This window comes from Gorilla gorilla, chromosome 10, assembly GCF_029281585.2.
Source record: "Gorilla gorilla gorilla isolate KB3781 chromosome 10, NHGRI_mGorGor1-v2.1_pri, whole genome shotgun sequence".
NCBI classification, from domain to species: Eukaryota; Metazoa; Chordata; class Mammalia; order Primates; family Hominidae; genus Gorilla; species Gorilla gorilla.
In genome coordinates, this window is record NC_073234.2 from 77,066,480 (window position 1) to 77,079,762 (window position 13,283).

The following is a 13,283-nucleotide window of genomic DNA, read 5'->3' on the forward strand; positions in this document are numbered from 1 at the left end:
CACTGCTACTCTGGCCCAAGAGAAAATAAACCATTGCCTGGAATATTAAAATAGACTCTACCCTGACCTACTTTAAGCTTATTCTTAACATAGCCCTGGAAATAAATAGGGACATTTTTGGTGGTCAAAAGACCAGGGCAGTTCTACTGGCATTTCATGGGCCCAGTTTAGAGACACTAAATGGCCTGCCATGTGCTTGGTGGTGAGGGGGGGAAAAAGAGGAGCTGTCCACTCAGAATGCCAATAACAACCTCACTGAGAAATATTGAACCAATTAAAACCTAAGTCACCTGATTTTCCACTTATGCTCAAACCTCCACATTGGCTTTTAATTTTTCTAAGAACAGAAGCCAGTATCCTAACTATGGCCTACAAGGCCTTACACAACCCTTGCCTTCCCCCTGGCTTATCTGACCTCACTTCCTATTACTCTTGCATTCACTCACTCCATTGCAGCCATTCTGAAAATACAGTATGCCATCATGCTATTTACTCTGTATGAAAAGTTCTTTCCCCAATTTACACATCCCTCACCTCCTTACTCATATATCTTCTTTTCTAGTCACCGCTTAAAATTGCAGATCCTGCTCTCAGATTCTTATCTACAAACTGTTTTTGTCTCCAAAGCACTTGTTGCTATTTAATACATTGTGTTGTATTCTTGTCTTTCTTTACTCACCAGACTGTAAGCTGCATGAGAGATTTTTGTCCATTTTGTTCCCTGCTGTGATCACATTGCTTAGAATAGTATCTGGCATGTAGTAGGTGCTCAGTGGGCAGTTTTTGAGTGAATAAATTTAAACTTATAACAACCTTAGGTAGTATTGCATTAAGAAATGGAGATTTAAAAGCTGAAAGAGGCTAGTAGATTTGTCAAGAGACACTTAACTAGTAAAAAGAAGAACTTACACATGTTCTCATGAAATACATTTATTCATCTACTAAGTATTTATTAAACTCTTATTTCAAGTCAGGCTCTGTTTTAAGTGCTGGAGGTAAACCAATGAACAAAATAGACATGGTTATAAAGCAAATTAATTTTAGAGATGGCAAGTGCTATATAGGAAAGAAAGGAAAGGAAGAAGGAGGAGTGGATGGATGGGGTGGAGGAGGCATTCATGTCTTGTATTTTTTTCACTATAACCTGACTAGCTCATTTCCATATTAGTGACAATTACTTTATTTAATGCATTAGCAAACACTTGAAAACAAAATGGGGAATTGATACACAGGCATAGTTTGAAGAGGTTATGTGATATATTGGGAAGAAAATAGATTTTGACATCAGGCCATCCTGAGTTAAAATCTCAGCTCTGTCACATGGGACCATAGACAACTAAGTCCAACCCAGTATCCTCGTTTGTTAAGTGGAGTTAACCATGGGCACTTCATGGGGTAGTTGTGAAATCAAAAACCAGTGTAGATAAGGTGTCTAACACGAAACACAATAAGTCAATACATGTTTTCTTCAGACTTTTGGCTACTACATAGGAAGTGGAGTAAAATGTGATATAAATCCAAAGATAATGATAGTTTTCTGACTCTATGAGTTTGGTTATTCAATACTGTTTGGAGGAAACTTCATGTTTATATGACGAGCACTGCCGTTCGAAATGTTGCTTTTCTGTTCTTAAGAGCAGGCAGAATGCTAGAAAAAGTTCTAGCAGGGATGCAATTAGATACTTCCAATTGGATGGGGTGCACCAGTAGAGATCTGTGTGCTGTGGTGGAAGACTGGGTATGAGAGGACTAGGTGCCAACTTAGAACCTTTGGAAAACATTTTTTTGCCCCGTTTAAATAATAACATATAACCTATGTATGTTTTGTCACTTTATTTAATAGCCCTTTTATTATTAGGAAAGTTACAAAATTTCTTGGAGAAATATTTAGAAAATATAGTTTAGCAAAACAAGAAAGTAAAAAATTCCTGTAATTCTGAATTAGCACTGTAACGTTGCATATTTATACTTTGAATCATTTTTATATCGTGTGTGAATGTGTGTGCATCATTAGTTATATAAAGTACAAATCCTCTGATTATTTCCCAAAGTTAATACTTTGGAACATTAATGTTTTGGAAGAAAATTAATGTTATTTGATAATTATTTATCTCAGTGGTTAACTATATAAATGCTATATCTACTTGATGATAATGATGATACTATATTCTATATCTAGTATAAATCATCTCACTTATTTTATCACTGGAAATTTCTACCTTGTAATTTTTCACATTATTTATTTATACACATTACAATATCTGCTATGACCTCCTAACACAGAATTCTTGTCTGATTAATCTACTTAACTTTCAAATAGGCAGGAAAAAAAAGCTATTAACATTAATTACCGAGTTTTGTAAGCCATTAGTTCAATTAATCATCACTTTAAAGATGAGGAAACTAAGGCTCAGAAAGGTTTTACCACCTATAATAAGTTGAGGCCTGAACTCAAGATTACATCTGTGTGATCCCAAAGTACATGTTATTTTTATCTCTCCATTCTGCCTTATCTTATATGCAATATCTTATAATAATTGCTCAAGAACTTTTTGTTGAGTAAATGAACAGATGAGTGGTTGGATGGTTTCTGTTCAACAAATCCCCAATTTAACTCAAAGCAATGTGCATGAGGGATTGGAGCCTTATTTAAATTTCAGTGGCAGAAAATACACTTGAATAGTAAAATATGTTTTAACTAAACAGAGAGGTTAGACACTTAGGTGGTATAACTGGAATTGAGGCTGTTTAATCATATAACTCTTATGATCATGAAATTGGATAAATGTGAGTCCCTTAGGATATGTAGCCTCTTGAGTATTTCATTAAATGCATTCTTATTAAAATTAAAGATTAAATAGATAGAAGTGGGGAACTTCAATTTTATGTCGCTGAAATTTGATGTTTTTAGAAGTTTGAATTATTATGGAGACAAAATAGTTGTATATGTTTTTAAGGCACATGTGATATGTTTATTTGAGCACACGATGTGTAATAATCACATCAGGGTCATTGGGATATCCATCAACTCAAGCAATTATCGTTTCTTTGTGTTAGGAACATTTCAATTCCACTCCTTTAGTTATCATGAAATATATAATAAATTATTGTGAGCTGTAGTCACCCTATTGTGCTACCAAACACTAGATCTTATTCTCTCTAACTGTATTTTTGAACCCTATTAATCATCCCCTTCTTATTCCCCCTCTTTCAAAATTTGATGTTTTTAAAGCAGATGTTTTCTCATTTATTTATCTATTTTGGTTTTGCAGCTAAAATTTTCTTTTATAACAGTCACTCTCAAATTGATAATTCAAACATCTCTATGGTTTTACAAAATTCTAAAATGTCTATGATTTCCAACTATTAACAAACTGTATTCTAAAAGTTGCCATACTTTGAGTTAAAAAATATTTCTACAGTCTAAGCCTTGATAAAGAGACAGTGACACTTGGATTGTATTACAATACTTGAGTACTGTTGAAAGACTAATCTCTGAAGACTAATTTAAAAGTAGAACATCTTCCTGTTACACATTTTATCATTAGTTTTTAGCCATGGTATGCCATTAATGTCATGTATCAGGGAGTAATCTACATTTATTTTGTATTATCTTAACATTGTTAGATTTTTCAAGGTAGATGTATATACTTTTTTAAAAAAATGATAATGAGACTAAGTTAATGTGTTTTCGTTTCATAGTATGTAATTTTTAAAAGACTTGTTTGTTGAGTTATAATTTATGTACCATACAATTCATTCATTCCAAGTGTTCATGTCAATGTTTTTTAGTGAGTTCATGGATTAGTCAGTGTCACCACTACCCAATTTTAAAATATTTCCATCTGACAAAAAGAAGCTTTGTACTCATTTTCACTCTCCATTACTCCTCCAGTGTTCCCCCATAACTCTAGGTAGCCATTGATCTGCTCTCTGTCTCTATAGATTGGCCTATTTTGGACATTTCTTATACTTAGAATTATACAATATATGGTCTTTTGTCACTGACTTCTTTCACTTGATAAAATGTTTTTAAGATTCATCTGTGCTGTAATATATATTGTATTCCTTTTTAAGGCTGAATATTATTCCACTGTAATGGATGTACCAAATTTTGTTTATTCATTTGTCAGCTAGTTAAAAAAACATTTAGATTATTGGTAACTTTTGACCATTATAAATAATGCTGCTATGAACATATGTATACACATTTTTGTGTGGACATAGGTTTTTATTTCTCTTGGGTATACATTTAGGAGTAGAATGGCTGGGTCATTTTGGTAACTCTATTTGTAAACTTCTAGGAATTGCAAACCACTTTCCATAGCAGCTGCAGCATTTCATATTTCCACCAGCAATCTATGAGCGTTCCCACATCTCTATAGCCTCACCAGTGCTTGTAATTATCTGTCTTGTTTTTATAGCCATCCTAGTGGATATATAGTGGCATGTCATTGTGGCTTTGGTTTACATTTCTCTAATGGCTAGTGATATTGAGCATCTTCTTTGTACATCTTCTCTAGTGAAATGTCTATCAGGTCTTTTGCTCATTTTTAAATTAGTTATTTGACTTTTCATTATAGAGTTCTAAGAGTTCTTTATACATTCTGGATGTAAGTCAGTCCCTGGTCAAGTGTATCATTTGCAAATATTTTCTCGCATTCTGTAGGTTGTCTTTTCACTCTCTTGATAGTGTCCTTAGAAGCAGAAATGTTTTTAATTTTCATGTCCAATTTATCTGTTTATTTCTTTTGTTGCTTGACATATCTATTGGTATTGTGTCTGACAACCCATTGCTAAACCCAAGGTCATGAATATTTACATTTTCTTCTAAGACTTTTATAGTTGAGTTTCTACATGTAGGTGTATGTCATCCATTTTGAGTTAATTCTTATTTATATATGAGATAAGGGTCCAGTTTAATTCTTTTGCATGTGAATATTTTGTTATCCCAGAATAATTTATTCAAGATTGTACTACGTTCTAACACTAATTCTCTTACATCAGCTGGGTGTCCTATAGTTCAATTCAATCTGATGCTAACTATTTGCAGTTAACATCAGATCCTACAAATTCAAGGACAAGGTCCTCAATAAGACTGTCCTTACTTCAAAGGTCAACTGCAAGTGGGGTCCCCAAGCTACCCTTATTTCTGCTTGGCAGAAATGGCTACAAAATTGGGAGTTCCTAAGAACCCCTTTAAGGTTTGATAGTTCACTAGAACAACTTACCTATCTCACAAAAAGTGCTATACTTAACAATTGCCATTTTATTATAAAGGATTTAAATGAATAGCTGGATAAAGGGGTACACAGGATATGTCTGGAATAATCTGGAGCACAAGTTTCTGTCTTCATGGAGTTGGTTGCAACACCCTCCTGGTACATCAATATGTTCACTATCCTGGAAGCAATTCAAGCCTCATGTTCGTAGTTTTATTTGATTTTTAAGATGGAATCTTGCTCTGTTGCTCAGGCCGGAGTGCAGTGGTGTGATCTCGGCTCACTGCAACCTCCGCTGCCCAGCTAAGTGATTCCCCTGCCTCAGCCTCCCGAGTAGCTGGGATTATAGGCGTGCACCACCATGCCCAGCTAATTTTTGTATTTTTGGTAGAGATGGGGTTTTGCCATGTTGGCCAGGGCTGGTCTTAAACTCCTGAACCTCAAGGTATCCGCCCTCCTTCTTGGTCTCCCAAAGTGCTGGGATTACAGGCATGAGCCACCGCACCCGAGCTCATGTTCATAGTTTTTATTCAAGGTATTTATTACATAAGCATGTAATTGGCCATGTGACTAAACTCAATCTTCAGATCTTCTTCTTTCCCCAGAGGTAGGAGGGGACTGGAAACGCCATCACTCTAAGTACATGGGATTTTTTTTTTTTTTTTCCGAGGCGGAGTCGCGCTCTGTCACCCAGGCCGGAGTGCGGGGGCGTGACCTCGGCTTACTGCAAGCTCCGCCTCCCGGGTTCACGCCATTCTCCTGCCCCAGCCTCCGGAGTACCTGGGCCTACAGCCGCCCGCCACCACGCCCGGCTAAATGTTTTGTATTTTTAGTAGACACGGGGTTTCACCGTGTTAGCAAGGATGGTCTTGATCTCCTGACCTCGTGATCCGTCCGCCTCGGCCTCCCAAAGTGCTGGGATTACAGGCGTAAGCCACCGCGCCCGGCCGGGATTTTTTATTCTTTTGACAACCTCCCCCATCCTGTAGGCTATCTGTGGCAACAACCCTGTGCCACCTCATTAGCATAACAAAGGCATATCTGTCACTCGGGGAATTTCAAGAATTTCTGAAACTCTGTGCCGGGAACCAGGGACAAAGACCAGATTTTAAAAAATATATTAATACTTATGTGACAACTATTCTTCCTTCCATTGACTTGTCTGGGCAACCTTATCAAAAATCAACTAGCTACAAATGTATCGGTTTATTTCTGTACTCTCAATTCTGTGCCATTAGATCTATATGTGCATCCTTATGCCAGTACCACTAATGTCTTAATTATTGTAGCTTTGTCATAAATTTTGAAGTTGGGAAGGATACATCCCCTTTTTCTTTCTTTTTTTTTTTTTTTCAGGATCGATTTAGCTATTTTGGACTTTTTGTATGTCCATATGAATTTTAGGATCAGCTTGACAGTTTCTGTAAAAAAGCCAACTGGGATTTTGATAAGAATTGTGTTCAATCTGTAGATTAATTGGCAAGTATTATCATTTTAAGAATATTAAGTGTTCTCATCCATGAATGTGGGTTGTCTTTTCATTTTTTTAGATATTCTTTAATTTTTTTCAAAGATGTTTATAGCTTGTGATTCACAAGCCTTAGACTTCTAATGTTAAATTTATTCCGAAGTATTTTATTCTTTCCATGCTATTATAAATGGAATTGTTTCCTTGATATCATTTTCAGAATGTTCATTACTAGTTTGTAGAAATACAATTGATTTTTATATATTGATCAACTATCCTGCAACCTTACCGAACTTGTTCTTTAGCTCTTATAGTTTTTTAATTACTTCCTTAAGATTTTCTAAGTAAAAATGATAACGTTATCTACAAATAGCGATAATCATACTTCTTTCTTTCCAGCCTGGATGCCTTTTCTTTCTGTTTCTTATTTAGTGAACCTGTATGAAATCTCTAATAAAATGTTGAATAAAAGTGGTATGAGCAAACATTCTTGTTCCTTAGTTTAAGGAGAAAACAGTTAATGTTTTGCCATTAAGTATTATAGTTGTAGATTTTTCATAGATGGTCTTTACTAGGTTGAGGAAGTTTCCTTCTATTGCTAGTTTGTTTAATGTTTTGATGGTTTTAAAGCAGGGTGTTGGATTTTGTCAGATGCTTTTCAGCATCTGTAGAGATATTGTATGATTTTTCCCTTTATTAATATGGTATGGTATGTTATTTGATATTTATATGGTAAATCAACTTTGCATTCCTGGGATAAATCCTACTTGGTTATAGAGTGTAATTCTTCTTGCCATTTTGTGTACTCTAAAATGATCTAAATATTCCAAAATTATTTAGGCTTTTTAAAATGAAAAAGAATATAAATTAATAAATAGAAGTTGCACAAGTCACCTGGTCTTAGATTACCTCTAAGTCTGCAGCTCTGGTATGTTAGACCAGTATTTCAGAAGTGGAATTCTGTTTTCCTGTAAGTACAGTTTGAAGTATTGTCGTTAAAATACTGACCTGCATAATCTGGTTGATAATATAGGACCAACCTAAGACAAAAAATTGATAAGCTTTTTATTTATACAATTTTAATAAGCTTGTTGCAAGATCCCACATATAATTAATAAATGCGTAAACATCTTGAAGTCATATAATGTAGTCATTTTGGTGGCCAAACCTTAAAAAGCAGACAATAGCTGATGAACTTCCCCATATAAAAAATATTCAACAATCACAAATAAATAATAAAATCATAATAAAATAGCTGTATGTATTGAAAACTTAGATTTGGGGTTCATGACAAGCTTATGAAGCCATTTTGTAGATTGGGAAAATAAGCCTCCAAGAGGTTAGATAAATTTGCAAAAACATTCCCAGAAATCAATAATTAAATTCTGCTTTTATGACCCTGCAGTCTGTCTCTGATAAAGTGACTACTTATAGAGTGTTTCTGTTTTTATTTTGTTCTTTCTATTGTTGGTATTTTTGCCTGGAAATTATTCAATGGGTTTATGAAGTATTTATTCTTCTATAACTTAGTGTCCTAGTACAATGTAGCACCATGCTTTGCTAAGTGCTTATGTATTCTATAAATTTTATTTCATAAATTTATACATATACATGTATTCCATAAGTTTTATTCTATAAATTTATACACATATGTATTCCATACATTTCAGTGCCCATTAGAATGTTTTGCATAAAGTATTGTAGCTCTAAGTAATATTGCATTATATATATTTTAAACTATCATGAACTATAAAAAATGGTTGTAATTGTCTCAGTAAAACTAGGCTTAGGATCACTTCAGGCTATACACACACACTTGTGTGAGTGAGTTCGTGCATCACACATGCATGCTCACATGGCTGAATTAATCATATGATGACTTTTAAGTGATTTAATTGGTATGGCTCCAAAATAATTAGTTCATATTTTTACATTTCAGTTGTCGCTGTATCTTGAAATGTCATTAATAAAAATTTTTTAGTTTTTCATAGATTTTTCATTCATTAGCTACTGACTAGCACAGTCGTATGAGTTTGATGTTGTTTTATGGCTATGAATCTGGTGTAGAAAAAAATTATTATAATGAAATTACTTAATATTTTTTCCAACATTTTGCAATAGAAATCTCATTTAACTATCTTTATCATTTTCAATTTTTTTATTTGAGTATTTGGAATTACTTTGATTTCTCACTTAATATTTTCTTTCTTTGTTTCAATTTTTCTTCCTTTCTTTTTCTTTTTCTTTTTTCTTTTTTTTTTTTTTTTTAGCATTTCAAGAAATAGATAATATCAAGGACATCAGGACACCGGGAGTGGGAGAGATTGGACTGGGAGACTCAGCAGGTCAGGACATTTACATTACCATTTGCTGGTCATTCTTTTGCCATCAGTTTTACAATTCTCAAATCTCTTGCCACTTGCTTATTTCTTCCATGTGCTTGAGTTGTTCTCGGTTTGCAAATTATGAATAATACTCTAATAATGTAAGAAGCTGAGCATTTGGGCATCTTCCTTTTATAGTTTGAAGATGAAAATAATTAAAAAACTATCAAGAATAGAAAAAAATCTTACGTAAGTTCCATAGATGCCTGAATTTATATTTTTTCTGTATTATTTTCCTTGTATAAACTGTTTTGAAATGAAACTTCTTAATGACTTTCCCTTAATGACTTTTAAGAATCAAATTCTTAAAACATGTAGAATGTTAATAAATATGTAATTGTAGTGGTGGAGCACCCAGGTCATGAAAATCGAGTTTCTTCTCTTCTCTGCCATATACTCTGTGCTGGTGTCCACCTCTAAAAGCTCTTGACACTCTTCAGAGTCAATCTGTTTGCCAACGCTAATAGTAACTACAGAATGTTGACTACCATGTATGAAATGAGAGTTAATTAAATCAATTTCTATGTAAATAAAAGATCTCAATAGTCAAAGAGTCTCCTGGGAGCATTCAGCAGTCATTGTGCAAGGTTAGTTTTAGTCACATTTCTCAGTAAGCTAGAGCCACACTGGCCTTTGAAGTCCCCATTGCCATGAATGTGGCTAATGGCTGTGTGTTCATTCCTTGGTCCAGGGAAGTGTCTTGGTTGTTTCAACAATGCTCAAAACTCTCACTATTATTGCTTAGTTATGAGTGAAGACTTGGTGGTCCCCTCCTTCCTTGTAACCCCTCCCGTGTTACTGCTTCCACAGCTCCCCTGGAGTGTGTCTTAGCTCCTACACATCCAGGTCTTCTGTAGAACAACTACCAGTGGCTTTTTCAGTTTTCATTATACAGAGACGTAAATGTCTTTGTCCTTCAGTGTGATCAGATCTCTTCAATTAAAATGACGTACTCATAAAGGAACTAAGCTTAAAATTATTCTATCTGGATGCCTCAGAGGTTTTGTTATGTTTTAGCATGAACATTAGGACATTAGGGATTGGACACATTTTTATTGGCATGTACCATGAGAGAACACTGCTTACCAGCTTAAAGGGAAGATAAATTTTGACTATATCTTCATGCAATGCATATGCTTAACTCTCTGCTTTTAGCTAAATTAGGTAAGAGTCCTGCAAAAACCTGTATTTAAAATGATACGCCAAAGTAAGTGTGTCTGCACTGATTATTGCAGAGTTAAGAACCACTCTTCAATGGTACTTTGATAAAGAGTATTCTGATAATAAACATTCCCAAATTTTTAGTTTGCAAATATTATGGAAATAAACATTAAAACCAAATAAGTTGAAGCTAAACGTTGTGGATGTTCTTGTCATCCAACAATTATACAAATATTGACCTTAAATTGAATACACTTGCTGTTTGGCTTGCGCATGTTTGGAAGCAAAATGAAGAAGGAAGGGACAAACATCTCATAGATCCCTATAGTCTTATGAGACAGAAAGAAACTTGGTCCAATCAACTTATTTCACAAGCCTAAATAACTCTCCTCTGTCACATGAAACATTAGTAACAGAACTAAATCTATGTTTCTTGGCATGATGCAGGTCTACTACATTATGTTACCTCACAGGTTATGGAACACAAATCATTCTGTATACTACATTGTGCACACACATAAAAATACCATCATATTTGCCATTTTGCCAACTTATCACTTGATAAAGAATGCTATTGGTACTAACACTTCACTTTGGATTATACTAATATTCAAAGAAATCAAGAACTTAAAAATGTTTTTGATAGAGTCATTTCCCTGGAGAAGTTTTCTGTTTAGCTAGATGAAATAAAAAGATGATTATCCATTCATTAATTCGTTTATTCATACAAGGAAAATTCCTACTCTCCCAGAGTTTTCATTGCTATGGAAGAAAACATAAAGTGAAGATTTTGATGTGTATGTCAGTGGGGATAAGTACTAAGAAGAAAAATAAAGCAGAGATACTAGAGAACATTGAAAGACCACCTCAGATACACTGTCTAGGGAAAGGCTCTTTGATAAGGAGAGAATGGAATAGAGGACTGAATGGAGTAAGAGAACAATTTCAAAATGTGGGGGAAGAGAGGTGCATTCAACAGGAAGAGCCAGTATGAAGAGTGTGCTTGGTGTGTTGAAGAAATGGCAAGGGCAGTGGCAGGAAGACAGGAGCAGACAAGTGAGAGATGACGCTATGGAGGGTTAGTGGTGTTCATCATTTACAGCCTGGTAGACCATAATAGGACCTTGACTATTATTCTGAGGGAGATGGAGATCATTAAAGGAATCTTAGCAGTTGAGGAGCATGTTATGGTTCATATGTTTTAAGGATCAGTCTCACTTACAAGTTGTGTACATCATTTAAAAAATGTCCCATTATAGACAGAATCTAAATTATGAGTAAAAATAGATTTAATAATGATTAGGGCAACATTGTCTAACCAGGATATTGACTGATGATTGTGTTCAAGGGGCTAATGTTAGATAATACAGCTGTCCTTTTTCTTTTCCATGTCTTTAATTCGCAGAATTCTCTTGAATTTGAATTACGGTTTTTGGCTTTGTATAATAACATTGTTTTATAATAGGGACCTTAATGATAATGATATATAATATTTAAAAATTGTGTGCATTCAATTAGTTGCTTGGCACAGCTGAATTTCTCATTTGTTTGCCATTTATAATTTCAACCCAAACCACATAACTTTCTGTAAGTCCAGAAAGAAGTCCTGAATTTTGTCTCCTATTTGAAAGAGAAGATGTTTGAAAATTATGTAACTCGTTTATTATAATTATCCTAATCCATGAGACTATTTATGAGCAGGAAAGACAGAGTAGTTGAAACAAATTAATTTAGTATGAATTAGCAGGCATGAATTCTGGAGGCAGCTCTGAAACTTACTAGCTGGGTGACTTGGCATCTTTGACCTCTGTTTGCCTCCTCCATGACCTATGGGAGAAGTGCAGTGTTGTTATTGCTGCAGTTCCTTCACATTTGTCAAGCCATTGTACACATATTAGGTAATAAAGAGAAAATGGGTGAATAAAGAGTTACTTACATTAGAAGTAACCATTTATAATACAAATGAGAAAATAAGGGATATGGTTTCATATAAATAACAGAGGATAACATCCATATTTATTTTCAGAAAATTATTAGGTTAAAGTAGATATTGTTGATACTTGGAAGGAAGGATTATTTCTAAAAGTGTCATTTCTATCATGTGAAGAATCAAAATAAATATTTAAAAAGTAATTTGGGAGGTGGGGAGTGCCTTCTACTAGCAATCTTGCGGCAGCAGTTTTCAATTGCCAAATAAGTATTTACCAAAAAGTTTTCACATTTCTAATTAATGCATTAGAAACTATTTTAAAACTCTACCTAAGTTATCTAGACTTAGATTTTCATGATTGCCTATCAGAATATTCATGCAACAAAAATATATACATATATAACTGCTTATGAATATTTAATATTATTTTCCTAAAAATTATTATTCTAAATTCTTTCCTTTTCAATCATAAGAATAAGAATCATTTTTATGATTCAACTGATAAATAAGGAAATATTCTTTGACATTATATTTTGGAGAGGGCATGCCTACTTCCACTTCACATATTCATCTAAGATTGTTTTTGAGTCTGCAGTGATTCCTGTCACTTTCTGCCACAGACAGTGGAGGAAATTCTCCACTCCCATAAGAGTTAGTTCCTCCGCCTATGCTTACCCATTGCCTGTTCAACAGACTTTGATTCTCTTCTCCAGTACCTTCAACTTCTTCTGCATTACTAGAAGCAAAATATTTAAACGCTCAAATTTGTCATCTAAAAACAAATAAAATTTTTTTTTTAATTTTACTTTTTCCTTTAGCTACCACTCCCTTCATGTACAAATTTCCCTAAAGCCTTATCTTAAATTGCAGTCATTTTCTTTTCTCCTCCTCAATCCTCTACACTCTTCCACTTCTATCATGCCAAATCTTACTAAGATCATCAATAACCGTTATCATGCTAAATCCAAAAGGTATTTTTTAGTCATTGTCTTATTTCATCCTTAGTTTCATTCAGCGGCATGAATGACTTTCCAACCCTCACCCCATTTTTTTGGTTGTTTTTGAAGGACTATCTTCCCTCTGCTTTTCACTTGGAAGTGAACCTGTCTTGTTCTCCA

At 34.2% G+C, this 13,283-nt stretch overlaps 1 protein-coding gene across 4 annotated transcripts in view; it reads left to right on the forward strand.

Moving 5' to 3' along the window:
- Window positions 1-13,283, forward strand: part of SOX5 (SRY-box transcription factor 5) — a 1,026,842-nt gene that overhangs the window by 340,517 nt on the left and 673,042 nt on the right. For 3 of the 4 annotated variants that reach the window (XM_031000926.3, XM_063694117.1, XM_063694116.1), the window contains one exon: window positions 8,961-9,035. The exons of the other annotated variant lie outside the window; for it this stretch is intronic. The gene's annotated coding sequence lies outside the window, so the exon portion shown is untranslated. The remainder of the gene's footprint in view (window positions 1-8,960; window positions 9,036-13,283) is intronic. 4 annotated transcript variants of the gene reach the window in all.